Genomic DNA, 20,360 nt, shown 5'->3' on the forward strand with positions numbered 1-20,360 from the left:
GTCTCTTTCACCAACAGAAGATGGTCCAAGAAAAGACATTACCCTCACCCACTTTGTCTCTCTAATATCCTGGGACCAACATGGCTACACCACTACTGCAAAAAGCTAAAAAAATGTAAGCTTAGAAACTGGATGCACAGCTGACGTTTATCCACTTGTTTTAATAATCGCTTTGGCAGAACGTGGCTGAAAAAGAGTCAAATACAACAAAGATTTATTGACTGTTGGCTCTGCACGGGAATTGATAATATTCACTGGCTAATTCAGCCTCATTCCACTTTAATTTGTAGCACTGCTGAACATGGAACACAGGTTTCACTTTTATTGCAGCTACTGGCCTGGCAATACCAAACATTTAAATACTAATCACTAGTCTGAGTCCAGGAACAATTTCCGCGTCCCAAGCCCAAGAGGGAGAGCGTTTTACTCCTGTTATTTATTTATGCAGGAGATGTGAAAGGTTCTAAATTAACACGCTAATACATCTTTCATTTCACAGTTACCCTCCCCTAATAATGTCACAGTTACTGGTTCAAATTCATTCTGGGGGATATTGGGGAAAGGAATCTGGCCATCAGGACAATGGCCATTTTATAAGCAGGCTCCCGTTGAGTTTGGCACTGGGTGAAAACGCTGAAAGATAACTGCTGATCCTTCGGGCAAACGCAGGCCAGAAATCCAGAAGCAAAGGTTTCGGGAATTCATATGTAATGGAAGCTCTCTGTGAACCGTAGAAGGGACCTCATAGGTCATTTAGTCCAGTCCCCTGCACTCAAGGCAGGATTATGTAATAACTAGACCATCCCTGACAGCTGTTTGTCCAACCTGTTCTTAAAAACCTCCAATGATGGAGATTCCACCACCTCTCTAGGCAATTTGTTCCAGTGCTTAGCCACCGACAGTTAGGAAGTTTTTCCTAATGTCCAACCTAAGCCTCCATTGCTGCAATTTAAGCCCATTGCTTCTTGTCCTGTCCTCAGAGGTTAAGGAAAACACGTTTTTGTCCTTTTCTTTGTAATAAGCTTTTATGTACTTGAAAACTGTTATCATGCCTCCCCTCAGTCTTCTCTTCTCCAGACGAAACAAACCCAAGGTTTTCAATCTTCCCTCCTAGCTCATGTTTTCTAGACCTTTAATCATTTTTGTTGCTCTTCTCTGGACTTTCTCCAGTTTGTCCACATCTTTCCTGAAATGTGGCGCCCAGAGCTGGATGCAACATTCCGATTGAGGCCTAATCAACACGGAGTAGAGCGGAAGAACTACTTCTCATGTCCCAGAATGATGATCACTTTTTTTGCAATAGTCTTCACTCATATTTAGCTTGTAATCCACTATGACCCGCAGATCCCTTTCCGCAGTACTCCTTCCTAGGCAGTCATTTCCCATTTTGTATGTGTGCAACTGATTGTTCCTCTCTAAGTGGAGCACTTTGCATTTGTCCTTATTGAATTTCATCCTATTTACCTCAGACCCTTTCTCCAGTTTGTCCAGATCATTTTGAATTTTAATCCTATCCTACAAAGCACTTGCAACCCCTCCCGGCTTGGTATCATCTGCAAACTTTATAAATGTACTCTCTAGGCCACTATCTAAATCACTGATGAAGATATTGAACAGAACCAGACCTAGGACTGATCCCCGGGGGACCCCACTTGTTATGGCCTTCCAGCTTGACTGTGAACCACTGATAACTACTCTCTGGGAATGGTTTTCCAATGCAATTACAAGCTAGGACCTTGGCAGAGAAACTCTAGGCTTGCATGCAAAACTAGGAGTATCATTTGTTATGAATTATTTGTACAATAGTAGCACCCAATTGACGTCGAGGCCATACTGCGCTAGGCACTGTACACACAGGGTTTGTCTCCACTGCAATCTGAGGGTCAGTGCAGCTTGGGTAGACATACCAGCCCTAGCATGGCTAAAAATAGTTGCGTAGATGCGGCAGCAAGGACTTCTGCATTGGTCAGCAACACAAGTGCATAGCTAGGGCCTGGAAGGGCTCCTACAGCACCACATCTACACTGCTGTTTTTAGCCAGATACAGCTAGGTTGGGTACATTTACCTGTAATCAGCTGGCACTGCAGCAGAGATATACCCACACAAAGGGCGGGATAAAGGAAGAATTAGTATTGCAGGGTTTGGGGTTTTTTTCAGCTACAGGATTTAAATGCCAGCTCGATCCCCTTGCTGCCAGGGCAGTGGTTTCCAGACCGTGCAATTCCAGGAAAATCCTCCATGTACCAGGAGCTCTGTAGCACTCCAAGGCAAGAAAGCCGCAAGGAAACCGAGCCAAGCTCTCTGGCTGGGCCTTAAGAACCAAAGTGAGCCACAAGTAACAAAGGGCAAACGTGCTCCAGTCGGGTCTTCAGTCAGTTTCAACCTTGTCCTTGATTTGTACCCATGTCAGTTTCAGAATCGAAGTTCCTATGTACTAGAGCAAAAGCGAAATGGCATGACTGAAACTGGGGTGTGCTGAAAACTGTACGCTACCAATTTTACATTCCAGGGTCTTCCTGATCCTCCTTGCAGCCTTGGGAGCTTGCACAGTCAGCCTGCAAAGAGCCAGCTTAGAGCAAAGGGGACTGATTGGGCCTCTTGGCTTTAGGGAGCAGCCTGCTTTGCCACACACTGTTTCTGGGTTCTTGTGTGTTATAATTCTGAATCTGAAGCAAGGAGTCAGGTTACGTTGTAACCTTCCAGTGACTGTAAATTGCCCCTTTTCACCGGCCCCTGGCAGCCAAGAGTGCAGAACTGCCTAGGCACAGATCTGCCCCTGCCATGCCCCACTCCCCCACTGCAGCGGCTTGTTGGGAAAACAAAGGAAGGTAGCGGAGGAGGGGCAGGTTGCTGCTGACGGGACTGAACTCTCCTGACTGCTGCATGCACAGTATCACCAGTTACGTTATGTGGCGGACGTCCCCATCTGCGGCTCTGGATGTTAAGATGGGCACCAAGGGGATGCTGAGGGGAGAGCCAAGGCACCTGTTATTGCCGAGAAAGTAAACAGTCCCAGAGGCCACTGCCTTGTTGTGGTAGGTTTCATTTCGCAGCAGGAAGGCTACAAAAAACCACCAGCAGTCCCATAAGCAACTTTCTAGGCAGCCTGCCAAAGAGTGGCAAAGTGAGGATTCACCAGTTCAGCTAAGGTTCTCTCCTCACCGAGAGGCAGCAGTGGAATAAGTCCCTTCCAGAGATCCCAGCACATGTCTAATGCCATGCCCCCTGCGGCCAGCTAGCTGGCACCAGCTCTGCACAGCCCAGGCTATCAATTCTCTGCCTGGTGCAAAGCTCTCAGGCGCAACCCGTCGTTCCAGCCAGCACCGAAGGCCGATGCAGAAGAGGATCTGAAAGCAATCTGGAAAACGTACTGCAGGCTCCCAGCCGAGGGACCTGCAAACCACCCTGCCCTGCACACAACTCACATGTGTGCATGAGGAGCCATTCAGGTCTGACTTTCTCATGAGGGGCACCGGCCGGAGGTGAGGCCTGCCTGAACCTGCTGTTATTTACTAGTGTTAAAGAGACACCTGTTTGCATAGGATGGATTGGTAACACTCCCCAGCCAATCACAACAAGGACTACAACCGTCTGACACCAGCTTCCTTTGGCAGGTGTCACCTGGAGGAGATGAGGGAATCACCTCTCCCCTGCCCCCCCCCGCCCCAGGTGTTTTCCTCCCGCTGGAAGGTTCCAACAGACCAAGGGCATTTGCTCAAAAGAACAGAATCGGTATCCAAAGTGACGGCTACGCCAAGCGAGCTGTGCCATCACAGCCCAGGCTTGATAACGGACATGACCAGCTCAATCGGAGCCCTGCCTTCCACCAACTATGCCTCCCTCCTGAGAGGGAGACGTTATTTGATTTCGAAGTTCAAGATCCTTCCCCGGGAGCTGGAAGTCTGTTGGGGTCGCAGGCACGCAGGAACCAAGCACCGCACCTCTGGGGCACTGGGCTGCACAGCCAGGCACTCAGCCCCTTCGCATTCTTGATCTGGAAAAACCGCGGGGAGAGGGTGGCTCTGTGATCCGTAGGGGCAGTTTAGAGGTCAGGACCCTGCAGTGGCAAAAGGAGACCTCCTGGGCAGCTTGGCTGGATATTCTGTAGCCTGGCACTTTATTTCCAAGGGGAAACATCTGCACTTAAATACGCGAGCGAATAGTCTGCAAAAGCCACCCCACTGCAACAGAAACATCTCCCCCCACCAGCAGCGTATCCAGGTGAAGGACAAGGGGGCGGAATCTTGGCCCCTTTGCATCAGAGGGAGGAGGGAGTCTGCTACATATGTCTCATTCACAAAAGATCACCATGTTTATAGCCATTAACTATACCAAAAACAACCACCCCACCCCAAAACCCGAGTCCTCTGGCATCTCTCCTCTGCATGCAGATTCAAAGCAGAGACATTGTGTTCTGCTGGTGCGTCTCATTAAAGGCTCTTCTAGAAGAGGTTTCCTTTCTGTGTGAATGAATCAGCCCCGCTCCCCCAGGACACGCGTGGGAGGCAGCGTAGGAGGTGGCTGACATGATCCGCTGTGACAACCAGCGACTTGCGGAGAAAGTGAAAGTTCGCAGGGCTGGGTGGATGCACGGGGGCGGGATGGGAAGTGGGGGGGAATGGGAGGGGCGGTGCCGAGCTGCTCCTCACAAGGGAGATGAAATGATTACGTAGATACATCATCAGGGAAGCCACAAAATCTGGGTCAGGAGAGAATACATTGAGCAGCAGGAGGAGAGGGAGCTGCTGTCAAATTTGTCAGTTTGGTTTTGGGAGCTGGCAGGGTAAACAGGCCAGCTAATGCAGCAGCAGGGTCCTTCCTGCAGGCCTGTTTGGGGTGGGGGTAGGTGCACATTTCCAGATACTGCCCCCCTCCCTAAGACAGCAATCAACTCCATCTAATGTCCTGCCGGTCCCTGCTGCTGCTCACCAGGGGTTCTCTGAGCACTTTGTGAACACCAATAAACGACATTCAATCCATGCCAAAGAACCACCTCCCATGGGAGGCAGGCCCAGCCTGCTTCTCATTTAACACGTGGGGAAACTGAGGCACGGAAGTCACGTGACTTCCCTCACATTGTCACACAGCAAGTCAGTGACAGAGCCAGGCTCTCCCAGCCCCTTGCTCTGAACGCTAAACCAGGGCGGAAAGGACGTGAATCAGAAAGAAGTACTTCAGCATTTACTAGTTTGGAGGGGCCCAGTTTGCAGGGAGTGGCAGGAAATCACATATAAATGGGATCAGTTAGACTTGTTTCTTACTGGGCTTACAGTGATGGGTTCACATCAGATTCTGCAAGTTACTTCATGGCTGGAAACTTGCCTTGTTTCCTTGTCCCGGGCCAGGAACGTGGTGCTAGGGGGATTCTAGGGAACTCGGAGATCTCTGCAGATTTCAGTTTACAGCATCGAATACTGAACTGTTCAGTGCAATCCAGCTCCTGCGTGTTGCGTCTGTCCCGCAGCCTTCAACGCTTTCCCGAGCAAACGCAAAGAGGAATCAAGAGCTGTAGGGGTGACACATTGTCAAAGGAGATGGGGTAAAGAGGCACTGAACAGTTCAGGCAGAGACACAGCAGGAGGCTGCAAGGGAGAAGGCTCTCACGCCAGCCATGGTGAGGCGGCAGAAAGGAATAGAGAGACGGCTTGATGCCAGATGTCGGATACAGGACCAGAGAGGGGAGCCATGGGACTGGCTGGGAAAGGCCCCAGCGAGGTGTGTTTAAAACAAGTTCGCTTTGACAGGATCCTGAAACGAATGGGAAGCCAGTCAAGCTGTCTGAGAGGAAGGTGTTCGTGCTTTCTGGGTGTATGAGAGAGGAAAGGTGGCAGCATTCTGCACCTGCTGGAAATCATAGAATATCAGAGTTGGAAGGGACCTCAAGAGGTCATCTAGTCCAACCCCCTGCTCAAAGCAGGACCAATTCCCAGCTAAATCATCCCAGCCAGGGCTTTGTCAAGCCGGGCCTTAAAAACCTCCAAGGAAGGAGACTCCACCACCTCCCTAGGTAACGCATTCCAGTGTTTCACCACCCTCCTAGTGAAATAGTTTTTCCTGATATCCAACCTGGACCTCCCCCACTGCAACTTGAGACCATTACTCCTTGTTCTGTCATCTGCCACCACTGAAAACAGCCGAGCTCCATCCTCTTTGGAACCCCCCTTCAGGTAGTTGAAGGCTGCTATCAAATCCCCCCTCATTCTTCTCTTCTGGAGACTAAAGAGACTAACCAGACAGCGGGGACTCCACTGCAAGAAGCTAAGAAGCCCATTGGAAAGTAGGGCTTGTCCTCCTGCTCTGGAGTGCGGCATCTTGGATTCTGCATTGCTTTAGGGCCAATGCAGTAAGTTGGCTGGGCCATTCAGCACACTTCTCCTGCATGCACGGAAAATGCTCAACCAGGTTTCAAAAACTAAACTCATGCACACAAGATTAGCCAGTTATTATTTTCAAAGGATCAAGTAGACCTTAACATGTGGTGGCGGGGGGAGGGATCTTTCCAGGGCTTTTAACTCTCATTTCTCTTCTGTGTTACTCTTGTAATTATTTTTGCCTTCACAGGCCCGTTACGGACCAGCAGAGCCTATTCTTCACACCCAGACCTAGCCTACGCTTCTGGCCGTGTGGTAGGAAAATGTTGTTTCCAGGACAGACAGGACTGTAGCCACCAGATGCCAAGGAGAAAGCCTGGTACTTCTGAAAGAACAGCTGCTTTGGCTAACCAGGAAATAAAAACACATCCCTTTAAAACGGGATCCTTGGACATAAAACCGAGCCAGCCATTCCTTCGGAAGAGCGAAAATGCTCAGAAATATGCAACCCACATGCCAGCAGCTTATCTGCTACCGCCTCGGCGTTGGAAAGGCAGTACACAGGCCAGCCCAAGCAAGTAGGCAATCAAAAGTTTGGTTCTGAAGCCTGGGCAGTCGGGCTGTAAGGGTTTGTTCATTCAAAGGCAGCTTTGCTAGGGAAACTGATGCCCAACTGCAATGAGGAAAAAAAACAACCCTCCAACAAACCTTAAGAGAGACGAGAGAGAGAGAGAAAAAATCTCCTCCTTTGCCCCAGTATGTTATTTCCTAGCTCTATATAAGGCTTTGGTATTAATGTCGCATATCACTGAATAAATACACCCTGCAAGGTTAAATGACGACATTCTCCCGTTCTGCTTGCTCATTGGCCTCCGGGTCGGCCAATCTGAATCACGGCTCCATGGCAACAGGCTCTATCACCAGGAGCAACTCGACACGTTTTTTTTATTTAGCAGTTAAAAAAAAAAAAAAAAAAAAAAACGAAACTGCTGCAAATGTCTGTCATGTAACAGTTTGCACAGGAAGGAGGCGGGCAGCAGAGACACACAGCACGCTGCAAATCTGAGGCACTGGAAAAGCATCTGTTCCACTGGCGAATGTACTGCCCACCGCTGAAAGCTGGGTTGAGCAACAGCGATATTAGCAATATTTCACTGCATACGGGAATTTTCCGTTTCCCCCATTGCAGCCACTGGTAAAACTTTCACTGTGGCAAAATTCAACTAGAATGTGCATCAAGAGGCTGTTTTGGAGAACTGCTGTCTTCAGCCGGCTGTGGCACCCGATCGTAAAGGGCTCACCCCCAGCCCTCTGTACAAATCAAGCCTTATTTGGGCAGCACAACGTACCAGGAAACTACTGAAGCAAGAGCTTGAAAGCTAATGAGAGAAGTGCCCTTATAAGACGCCTTTTCTGTCCCATCCGCCTGTCTGCCTTCCTTAAAAAGAAAGGAGAGTTTCCACCAACAGGGAGCGGGGTTGGATGAAGGAGGAATATCCCACTACATTAGAAAGCTTCGGAGCATCATTCTGAGAGAAGGCAAACACCCCGGTTGTCTCAGTGCAAAGCCTTGGAAAAATGACCTATTTGGTGACATAGATTTTCTCCGCCTCTTCTGAACCCCTCTCCTTGTTCTTTTATAGATGTTTGAAAACCAGCTCTTTCTTTAAGAGATCGTGTGCCCGGTAAAAAGATGGAGGCCAGATGTCCTCAACGGCATAGGCTCCTGTTACTTAATCATCGCTTTAAGTCTTAGTGGCCCCCATGACGACAAAGGTGGATACTGTGGAAATGATACTGCGGAGGGTTACGGCTTCAGGTGGCAGAACGAGCCGCCGGGGGTGGAGGACGGCTTGTTATATAAGTGCCTATAGAAATCACAAGTGAGGGATGGGAAATGCAGCTGATCTAAGACATCTAGGAAGAGATTTAAGCTTTCCATGAGACGTCAATAGGTTTCCAGCATCCACTGAGAGGAGCCATAAGTTAGATATCATGCGAGTGTATTGGGGATCAGATTTCCTATTCCCCAACTGTACTGTCTACGTCCCCTTCATCAAAGGGTAGCACTCACGTCTCCCTAGCTCCAGCGTTCCATCCGTCTCACAAATGATGCTATCGTGGACGGGGGAAATGAGCTTTATTCCCACAATGTAGGCCTTGCGCCTCTTTAGTGCAAAGCCTCGGTCTGAGCAAAGAAGCCCCACTGGCCCCTCTACAGACCCTACATATGCTGCTTATGCTGCGGAGGGGGCAGGAAGCAATGGGAAGCTAGATGTGACCCAAGAGGACGTGTTCATTTCTAATGGCTGTGTTCCTTTGTGTAACATGTAGGACATCCGACTCCCAAAATTACTGGATGGCCACCAAGGCATTCACACTGCATGGGTAAGAGATACCAGCCTCCAGCCAACCGCGCGGTGGCTGGGCCCCCCCCATCTAGGAATGCTTACCAGCATTTAACCCTTCAATACCCAGGGTTGTCAGCAGTCTCCCCTCCCACGAGTTCATTCTGTACCAGGAAATCCAGTGTCTTTCCACCCATGAAGAGTTAATCTGAAGTGACTGGCTGACAGAACGCATAAGACTCTGAACCTCCGAGCCCCTACAAACATGTTACAGCTGCACAGTTCCATTAAGCAGAGCCTGCTTCCTTTCATCTAGCAAGCTGGGGCACATCTTGAATCCATCTTTGTACAGATTACGTACCGAGGCAGAAGAGATGAGCTCTGATAACGTTACGCTGGGGAGACAGGACAGAGCAGCCACTCTTCCCGATGCTAGCATGCGAATGCCGATAGTCTGACTATGCCCCACAGGGCGGTCCTCTTCCACAGGTCTAAACCGCCTGCTTAACTAATTAGCACGACAACCAGGGATGAGGTGCATTATGGGAAGTGCCAAAATTATTGCCACGATGGCTCTTCCTGGTTACGCGTTAAACATGTGGATTCGTATTACTTGGATGTAATTTTGTGAAAATAAACTATTTCTGTTACCTGGATCAATGCAAGCACTAAGAAACAGGACAGATGTTAACTTGCTGCTCGTGTAATCCATTCTCTGACATTCCCAGCATCAAGGCTGCTAAAAGAATCTTCTTGTGATACAAAGACATCAACTGGGCCACAACCATAGAGGGGTTTGCCACATGCATTGGTACTTGAGCACAAGGGGGAACCGATAAATATAGAGCATAGTTGTCCTGTGGGCTAATGAAAGTCAACTTTTGGTAGCCCATCAATTCACAGCCAACCACGTATCGGATGGAATAATAGTTTAACCGAGTTACTAGCAATTGCACTTGTTCAGAGTCTGTCATCCTGTGAACTGGAAAAGCTGCTGGGGAGCTTGGCACAAACCACGGTTCCTGGACCTACACGTGTTTTCAAAAGGAAAGTTTAATACAGAGATGAGCTGCATGAGTTAAACAGCAGATTGCAAATTCCCCAGAGCAGGGAAAACGTCTCACAGGTGTGCAAAATACCTTATCCTCGTAGGGGCTGTATAAATATATAATAACGATTATTCCCTTGCTGGAAAACAGACAGCAGCAAGTATACAATGCATGTATTGAATCGTTACATTCATTGCCCCAAAATAAATATTTTTAAAAGCTATTTGAAGTACGTCTACACTGCAAAAAAGATCTGCATCAGCGAATCGCAGAGCCTGGGTCAACTGACTCAGTCTCATGCTACAGGGCTAAAAATAGCGGTGTAGCTGTTCCCGCTAGGGCTGGTCCCTGGGCATTCAGACCCACCCTCTCATCGGGTTTCAGAGCCCGGGCTCCAGCCCTAGCAGAAAGGTCTACACTGCTCTTGGTAGCCCTGTAGTGCAAGCCCCGTGAGCCTGAGCCCGTTGACCTGGGCGCCGAGACTCGCTGCCACGGGTCTTTTTTTGCCGTGTAGACGTACCCTTAGACAGGGGTTACCGCTGCTGTTCATTTCACGGACAGGGAGCATGCAGAAAAACAATATGGCACCAGTCGAGCCATCTCAAGCTGCAAACTCATCAGCCCTCACAAGACAAGCAGCGTCAGGCTTGGACAGCATGTGGATGGGACACACACACACACACACACATACACACACACCCTCCCTTAGGCAGGCAGAAGCTCTGTAGGGAGAGGTGGAGGTGCTCCTCCCTTTGGGTCAGCATTATCTATTTGATCGCTGAGAACACTGTAAAGGTGCAAAACCGCAGGACCCCACATGGTGTTGGAGACTGCTGGAGCTGTCAACCTTCGGATATCGATCTACGTTTTTCTCTCGTGCCAGTCACTGTGCTATCTGAACACTAAGACAGACTCAAGGATCTGAGCGCATGCAGTCATACGAGTTCCCATGGTGCTTTTCACAGGGTGTAAAATTCCAAATTCTGCAACTCCGTTCTCGTTCCTAATTCCCCTGCAGTTTTCAACTCAATGCTGGCTCCTTTGTCACTTCCTGTCCCGAACAGTCATTGTAGTATTCCCGTACACCTGCACACAGCCAGCTTACGTTCCAGAGGGGGCTGCATTTCAGTGGCAAGACAATTCCCTTGAATATCTTCGTTTTTAAACTAAGGGCTGAAGAAAAGATGACAGGCACGGAGGAGCACACGGTTTGGACAGACACAGCCTTTAGGGAAGATTTATTCAAGGGATACTCTAGGAAAGGATAGAGGTTGATAAAGTACAGGTAGGAACTGAAGAGAAACAATCAATCAATCAAACAAGAGTCCCATTCAATTACATCACCTCGAGGCAGATAACTACATATTGACAACTTTTCTAAATGCTTGTATACAAATGCAAGAAGTCAAAACGCTAAGATGGGTGAACCCGAGTGCCTGGTATTAAATAAGCATATTGATAAAACAGGCTTCACAAAAACTTGGTGGAACAATGAAAATCAATGGGAGACGATAACGCCAGGGTACCAAATATATAGGAATTACAGAGCAGGTCGCACTGGTGGGGGAGCGGCACTACCTGTGAAAGAAAGCATAGAGTAAGATATAGTAAAAACCTTATATGGATCAAACTGTGCCACAGAACCTCGATGGACAGAAATCCCCTGCTTGAATAATTCGAGTGCAGCAACAGGAGAGTACTCCTCACCACCTGACCAGGATGGTGACAGTGATTCTGAAATGCTCAGGGAGATTAGAGAGGCTACAAAACCAGGCACCCAATAATAATGGGAGATTTCAACTACCACCCAATTGACTGGGAACATGTCACCCCAGACCGGGATGCAGAGGAGAATTTCTAGACACAGGTTCCAGGAGTAGTTGCTCCAAGTAGCAGCAAGGGGAGAGGCAGTTCTTGATTTAGTCCTAAGTGGCGAATGTAGCTGAACCGCTCAGCGAGAGCGACCATAATGTAATTCAATTTAACATCCTTGTAGGGGGGGAAATACCAGAAGAACTCACCACAGCAGCCTTTCACTTCAAAAAGGGGAACTGCCCAAAAACGAGGAAGCCAGGTCAAGAGAAATGAAAAGGAGCAGTCAAAAAGGTGAAATACCTGCAAGCTGCATGGAACCTAAACATGCTATCGTGGCTCAATGGAGTAAAAGAGGTGGTTGGAGACAAAAAGACATCCTTGAAATACTAGAAGTCAAATCCTACTGAGGAAAATAGAAAGGATCTTTAGCTCTGGCAACTCAAGTGTAAAAGTATAATTAGGTAGGACAAAATTGTTTTTCGAAGAGCAACTAGCAAAAGACACACAAACTAAAAGCAAAACTGTTTTTTAACGTACATCAGAAGCAGGAAGCCCGCCAAACAACCAATGGGACGATTCAGATGCTAAAGGAGCACTCAAGAAAGATGAGGCCGTTGCAGAGAAATTAAATGAATTCATTTGATGGGTCTTCACGGCTGAGGATGTGAGGGAGATTCCCAGACCTGAGCCACTCCTGTTCGGTGACAAATCTGAGGAACTGGCCCAGACTGAGGAGGTTTTGGAACAAATTGATAAATTAAACAGTAATAAGTCAAGAGTTCTGCAAGAACTCAAAGGTGAAATTGCAGAACTACTAACTGTGCTATGTGATCTATTGCTTAAATCAACCTTTGGCAGATAGCGAATGTGATGCCGATTTTATTTAAAAAAGGAAAAGAGGCGATCGTGGCAATTACAGGCAGGTAAGACTCTCTTCAGTACCAGGCAAACTGGTTGAAACTACAGTAAAGAACTGAATTATCCGACCCACAGATGAACGTGATCTGTTGAGGAAGAGCCAATATGGCTTTTGTAAAGGGAACACATCCCTCACCAACCTATTAGAATTCTTTGAGAGTGTCAACAAACATGCGGGAAAGGGTGAGCCAATGGATATAGAGTACTTGGACTATCAGAAAGCCTTTGACAAGGTCCCTCCCCAAAGGCTCTTAAGCAAAGTAAGGAATCATGGGATAGAGGGGCGGTCCTTGCATGGATCAGTAACTGGTTAAAAGATAGGAAACAAAGGATCCGAATAAAAGGTCAGTTTTCACAGTGGAGAGAGGTAAATAGCAGGGTCCTCCAAGGATCTGTACTGGGACCTCTGCTGTTCAACATATTCATAAACGATCAGGAAAAAGGGGTAAACAGTGAGGCGGCAAAATTTGCAGATGATACAAAATTACTCACGATAGTTAAATCCAAAGCAGACTGCGAAGAGTTACAAAGGGATCTCACAAAACTGGGTGACTGGGCACCACAATGGCAGATGAAATTCAATGTTGATAAGTGCAAAGTAATGCACATTGGAGAAGATTATCTCAATACACATACAAAATGATGGGGTCTAAATGAGTTATCACTCAAGACAGATCTTGGAGTCATTGTGGGTATTTCTCTGAAAACCTCTCCTCAATGTGCAACTGCAGGCAAAACAATCTAACAGAATGCTAGGAACCATTAGGAAAGGGGCAGGGAATAAGACAGAAAATATCACAATGCCACCATATAAATCCCACACCTTGAATACTGTGTGCAGTTCTGGTCGACCCCTCTCAAAAAAGACACATTAGAACTGGAAAAAGTACATAGAAGGGCAGCAAAAATGATTAGGGGCATGGAACAGCTTCCATATGAAGAGAGATTAAAAAGACAGGAACTGTTCATATTAGAAGAGATACAACTAAGGGGCAATATGATAGAGGTCTATAAAATCATGAACGCTGTGGAGAAATGTAGAAGGTAGCATTATTTATCCCTTCAAATAACATAGGAACCAGGGGTCAGCCAAAGAAATGAATAGGCAGCAGGTTTTAAATAAACATAAGGAAGTCCTTCTTCACACAATGCACAGTCAACCTGTGGAACTCACTGCTGAGGGACATTGTGAAGGCCAAAAGTATAACTGGTTTCAAAAAAGAATTAGATCAATTCATGGGAGATAGGTCCGTCAATGGCCAATAGCCAAGATGGTCAGGGACACAACCCCGTGTTCTGGGTGTCCCTAAACCTCTGGCTGCCAGAAGATGGGACTGGATGACAGTGGCTGGATCACTCGATAAATTGCCTTGTTCTGTTCACTCCCTCTTAAGCATCTGGCACAGGCCATGGGCCAGAGACAGCGAGATGGACCATTGATCGGACCCAGTATGGCCATTCTTATGTTCTGATCTCGCAAAGTGTTTGGGAGATCCCGCTGGAGGGGAGAAGGTGCCACACCAGTGCGAGATTATTATTTTGATGGGATTAAGACGTGTACTAACCATCCAGCCGCATGCCTGAAAATAGCCACTGCCGTGCTAACCCGCCTGTGGGAGAGGAAAGGACATTGCAGGGAGGCAGCATACGAGAGCGAGATGGCCAACAATGACAGGCAGGGACTCGAGCCATTTCCATGCCCAAGAACCAGAACCACAAAGCCTGAGCTGGGCTTTTAGCAGATGGAAACTCAGCCAAACTCACGATAAAACGACACCTCTGCCGTTCTGCTCATGTGCAGGGGGGAAAGGTCGGCCAGAATCCCCCGTTTTTCTTCCCACAGCCCCAGATGGAAGGCTAGGGCTGGCAGGCAGTCCCCATTGAGAAGTTTGCAGCTCCTGCAGTGGCCAGGGTGCGGGATGTCCCTGTGCTTCCTCCCTTAAGGAAGGAGTGTGCTGCTCTCCCACCCAGGCATCGTCTGGGCGTCCAGCAAACGCTGATCCATTGCACTGCCTTTCTTGTTCATTTCAGAAGGTGCAACTTACATCCCGAAAGCCAGGTCAGGATCTGGCCCTGTACTGCTGGGTCTAGGGAAATGGGGCTGGCGCACATTTTAAGCCTAATTGCAGTCTGGCTAGTTTTGCCCCCACAATGTTTTGGGGTGGGGCAGGGAAGTGACTTATCTCCAGGCTGAATTTGTACTTTATAAACCTCCATGAATAATGCAGGGATAACATCAACCTTCTGATGCCTAAAATGGTCTCAAGTGTGAACACAGTATTTAGCTTGACAAAGTGCCATTTAAATATAGGCCTCTGCAACAATAGAGCTCTTCTCCCAAAGCGCAGCAGCTTGAACTGGTTCGGTCACAGATTTCAAAGCACCTGGATTCTTCCAGAGCCGTGAAACACCTTCCTTTATTAAGTACTGAGCAACAACAAGAAATAATCATCCAGAATCTTATCATCAACCCCAATTTTAAACCCAGAGGCTCCACGAAAAGCAGAGACACATGCAAACTCCCTCTTAGCAGACCCTGTTGGTTCCCTCACAGCAGGATGGACGGAGGTCAGGGAATAGGCTCAAAGAGGGAATAAAACAACCTGGCACGTGCAAAGCAATTTCCTCGTCCCTTCATTTCTGTGTTCCCTTTCCTGCTACTGCCACAGTCCTTGGACATCCCAGCCTGTTTCGATGGAAATGGCTGTCGTCACTGAATCTGGCTGTGAGATCAAAGGGAGGGGGATGAGCTGACAGGGAAATCCCATTTCCAAACATGAAGCTTTGATTTATACCACGAGTGGCAGGAAGATTCGCACGCAAAAAAGGTAGCTGGGATTCAGGATCAGCTGTGATGCATTCCGAGCGCCCAGCTCTCCAGGCTCCTAATTCCCTGAGCTACCTACAGACCGGCCTCTCAAACCTCCCTCGTATTAGTCCCAAAGTTACCTGCGCTCCACACAAATACAGCGCTCCCCTCACCTTTAGTGCTCAAAATTGTTCGACTCATTAAACTGTGGCACGGATGAGATTTTCACAAGCACAACCAACCAGTCACGCATCTCACTCCCAGCAAAAGCCAGTATGATTTGGGTGCTTGACTCCCACTGGTGTCTTTGATAACCTCTCCCACTGGGCCCCCCCATGGGCATTTTGTCTTAGCACCACAAACCATAAGAAACTTAACATGATGGGGTGGGGGTGGACTCACAGCTATGCATAAGTCTGACCAATGACATCCCTGCAGAAAATCCATTCCGAAAAGGTACCTGTTAGCCAGGGACATGACAGAGATTTCAAAGCGGAGCGCATAAACACTTGAGAGAAGACAATTCTACTCCCCAGGCCATAACACAACAAACTGCAGCAGCTCCTTTTACTGCACCCACCACGGGATTGTCCGGCATTAGGTCTACGTGACATTTTCAACTCCTAATGTCTCAGGTGCTTTGAATTTTTTCTCCCCTCTGAGATGCCACATTTGTCTGGGATTTAATAAATTCTTTGCCATCTATAGCACTTTTCATGCAAGGATCTCAAAGCACTTTGCAGTTATTATTATTTGTAATACCACAGCACCACCTGAGAGCCCCAGGCATGAGCCAAGACCCCACGGTGCTAGGCACTGTACAAACCAGTGGATGGGTAACGCTTCCCCTCCTTGGAGAGGACCGCACAGGGGGACAGACACAGTCCCCAGCACTAGTCAGGAGCCACTCAAGCTTAAGGCCTAATTACTTAGAAAAACGGGATTGTTATGGTGGCCGTGACTATGCAAGATCACCATGCTCGACCCTGCACAAACAGAGCAACACACGCGGTCCCTGCCCCAAAAGACCTTATGAGCTACATAGACCAGACAGACAAAGTGAAGGGAACCGTATTCAGCAAGCAGAGGCAACAAGAGGGTGGTTTGCCAAAAGAAGATGGGTTTAAATGATGCCAGAAAGAGGTATTTAAATCATATTCTATTAGTGGGGTTATAAGGTCTCCTCCTAAAGCACACAGGGATTTTGGGGTGAGAGCTTCCCCCCCTCCGCCTGATCTAAAGTCTTGGATTTGGGGGAGGAGGGGGGAGACAGTTAGTTTTAAAAAAAAAAAAGCGGATAATTAAGATGGACATCAATGAGGAAGGACCAAGGTTTCCTCTAACTGTGGAAGCTGTAAATATCTCCTCCCCGGGTCGCGGCACAGGACAGCTCTCTCCATATCACACCAATTCTCCTTCCCTATCACTGGCTATCACTGTGCTTGCTCACAGACAGGGGAACTGCCATCCCTGACGTCAGAGCAGCGATTAATGAGGGTTGTCCACCACAGGGGTTTCCTGAAAAGCTAGCAAGAAATTATCCACCTACTTTCTACAGTGTCAAGATTCACTAAGCCAGCTCTGCTCTGCATTGGGATTTCTTTAACCCTTCCAAAGCTGGAATGTCAGTCCCTGGCATGGTTCCCCCCCCACCAAGCATCCTATCTCCGTCAGACAGCCCCAGGCAGAATTCCCTCCATCTGAACCAACAACAGAAACAGACTATACCAGCTAGAAAGACGCTTGCAAACGCCAGGTTGGCAGCTTGTTTCGGGAAAGGGAGAAGGGTGTCTAAGAGTAAATACAGCTTTTAACCCCTTCCTCCTTGAGAATCGAGCAGGCTTTCATGTGCCATGTCTGGGCCAATTGGAACTGTATGCTCAGCAAGGTAAAGACAACCGGTAGAAAGAACCAGCCAAGCTTCTACGTACCAATACTTGTACAGCCCTGATTCTGATCAAAAGTTCCCTGACTTCTTCCCAGCTATTGAATGGGAAGATGCAAATGACAGACACGCACAGACTGAAGGCCAAACTTCATAGCGGCAACCCTGCAGAAGATGCCTGGATAGCTTTCAATTAGGGGATTATACGGGAACAACAAGATTGGGGTTGAGTTAACCACAGTTGTTAAAACCTTCCTGCTGTTTAAGCACCATATGAAGTGTGCCAGCCACTGGTGAACTTTTGTGGAAAAAAAGGGTCTAGGCTCCGGCACCTGCTCATCCGCAAACCTCTCCCCTTCTAGGGCTACTGCTCCTACTTCATAATACTGTAGCAGAAGATAGCTCTTAGCCATTGGACATTTTAGGTAGCCACCAGGTATCGCAGCAACTACGAATGACCAAGCCACGGATGTTTTCAAAGGAAGATGCAGAAATGGAATAGATCAAGGAATAAAATCCAGTGCTGAGATGACGAGAGGGGGGGAAAAACAGCTGCAACTTTGTAATGCCAGGTCCGGGAGCTGGGTTTGAAAATGGAAGGGGAGTTGGGGAGGAGGGAAATAATCCCAGTCCCCCCTCCCCCCTCCTTGCTGAAAACCTAAGCGATTGCTGAAGTGTCACCATTCAAAGCAGCAGCTCCAGGTGATGCTCACAATTCTACATTCTGGGGCTTTTTCAAATTAAAGAAACCAACCAACCAACCAACCAACTCGCCTCGTTTTCAGGGGGAGAAGGAAAGAGGTCCATTCAGCTACCAGCCCTCCCAGCTAGTGCGTCGTATTCAGCAGAACCAGTTCTCAACACTGGCTCTAAAGTGGAGAGAGTGCCATCGAGTGGGATTTTCTCCTATATTTTAAGGCAACTCTTTGGAAGAGGTGTGGGGAGGTTTGGGGGTGCAGAATAACCCCTCATGAGTCTGTTAATATCCAGCCCAACACAACAAAACATTTATGATGAGAAAAATCTTAGCCAGAAGAGGTGGGGAGGGGGGGAAACAGCCCTGTAGAAAATCTAACTGCATAACTTAGCCTGAATATGTCAAATGGCACACAGCCAGCCAACTAGTCAATTGCTCACATCCGAACAGTCAACATGCAGCTTTAATCCAAACAGCCCCCTCTGCCCCCTGAAATTTAATTTGGCAAAGCGGGGGGGCTTCTCTTTTTAACTTGAGAAGAAATTGCCAGGAGCAAGGTGCACGAATGCGCAGCCAAAACGCAACAAGACTTGATAGCCCGGCGTGGGGAACTCCTTAATGACATGGAGGAACGCAGTATGTATATGGGGGATTCCCCTGTTTCCTGGAGCTGCATCCACGGCATCACAAAAGGAGGAAGGAGAAAGCCTCGGCGCCGGCTCACAACCCCCGGCATGAAATACGGACATCAAAGGAGGAGAGACTAGAGAGACTCCTGCACCAACCTGAGCATTGAACATTTCTGTAATGAACCCCATTCGACCAACAGAAATCCTGACACTCATTCACCACACTGGAGCGGTACAGAAACCGTCATCATTTAAAACGCTATCAATATTATATTCTGTATCTAGAGAAACGAATCTCCGGTGGTCTCTCTAGCTCAAATTCACCGGAGATTTTATTCTAAAAATAAACTCACCCCAGTGGTTCTGCACTCACCGCAAGTCATCTATTTCCCGTTCTCAACGGAGACTTCATCGCCAGGACCGGTTCTAGAGGAATTTTGCCAGGAGATTTTTTGCTTCTTGGAAGCCTCCTGCCCTCCCACCCCCCCCCCAAACCTCCACCCCCACCCCTCAATGAAATGCTAGCTATCTTTGCTGCCGCTACAGCAAGCTAATTGCTCTGACAAGCCGCTCTGAAGCAAAGCAGAGCCCAGCTGTTTGGAAGGATGTCATACAGCTCTGCCAATAGCCACATACACACCCCCTCTCCTTCTCATTCAAATACTTCAATGGAGCTGCCTCCGCAAGGCTCAGCGAAGGCTTTAAAGATACAGCATCCCTTCTACTGCCAGGCACTATAACTATTGTAGAAAAGATCACCCAACAAACAGAAGCATCGTCTTGGAAGGGAACTGAAGTGTTCGGCTAGTGCTGTGAAGAGTGCCGTGTAAAAGCAGAGGTAGGTTAGGGATAGGTTTAGATGATTATCACTTTGCTCTATCACCATCATCTCCAAGCCAGCGGGAGGTTTGCATTTCTAGCAGCTCCACTGTATTCTTCTTTTTTAGCATTTATTATTGGTTCAGTGCTGACAATACTCGCATTCCCTAGAAGGTGGAACCTATAGACAGCCGTGAGGCGATTTTAAGCCGCTCTCTTACTTAACTTGCCCCCGTGAAGAGACTCTTCAAAGTCCTGCCGAACTGCGCAGAGCGCTGCACAAACACACAGGCCGGGTCTACACTAGAAAATTAGGTCAGCTGAACTATATTGCTCAGGGTGTGAAAAATCCACCCCCGCGTGATGCAGACAGCGCTAGGCCGCAGAAGAATTCTTCCATCGACTTAGCTCGTGCCTCTCGGGGAGGTGGATTACCTACGCCGATGGGAGAACCCCTCCAGTCGGCGCACGTAGTGTCTACACTGAAGCACTGCAGCGTTTCAGGTGTAGATGGGCCCATTATTAGAAAGTCCAACCTACAAAGAGCTTACAACCGAAACAGACAAGACAGAGAGTGGGGGAGAGAAAAGGAGGCTCACCATCCCTGATTTACAGATACCACCACCACCACCACGGTCTTAGCTAGCACTTTTCATCCGTAGATCTCAGCACACGTTACATGAAGCAGGTCAGTAATCATCACCCCCATTTTATAGATGGGGAAACTGAGACTCAGAAGGAAGAGACTTGCCCAAGGTCGCCCAGCAGACAAGGGGCAGAGCTCGGAACAAAGCCCAGGTCTGGTGTCCCAGTCCAGCATGGAGATTAAGGGTAAAACTTTCCAGAACATCTAACAGGTTTCAGAGTAGCAGCCGTGTTAGTCTGTATCCGCAAAAAGAACAGGAGTACTTGTGGCACCTTAGAGACTAACAAATTTATTAGAGCATAAGCTTTCGTGGGCTACAGCCCACTTCTTCGGATGCATACATCTAAGTGACTTAGGAGCCTAAGTCCTATTTTCAAAAGTAACTTGAACACTTAGGAACCTAAGCCCCATTGACTTTCAATGAGAAATAGGG

At 48.1% G+C, this 20,360-nt stretch overlaps 1 protein-coding gene across 2 annotated transcripts in view; it reads right to left on the reverse strand.

Annotated features, from left to right (window-relative positions):
• Positions 1–18,921, reverse strand: part of LOC135978989 (R3H domain-containing protein 2-like) — a 38,222-nt gene extending 19,301 nt beyond the window's left edge. The window contains exon 1 of one of the 2 annotated variants that reach the window (XM_065579651.1): positions 18,836–18,921. The gene's annotated coding sequence lies outside the window, so the exon portion shown is untranslated. Of the gene's footprint in view, positions 1–18,815 lie in introns of both variants that reach the window. The other variant, XM_065579650.1, reaches the window with a different exon arrangement.
• Positions 18,922–20,360: the final 1,439 nt, after the last annotated feature.

This window comes from Chrysemys picta, unplaced genomic scaffold, assembly GCF_011386835.1.
Source record: "Chrysemys picta bellii isolate R12L10 unplaced genomic scaffold, ASM1138683v2 scaf597, whole genome shotgun sequence".
In the NCBI taxonomy this organism is placed as follows: Eukaryota; Metazoa; Chordata; order Testudines; family Emydidae; genus Chrysemys; species Chrysemys picta.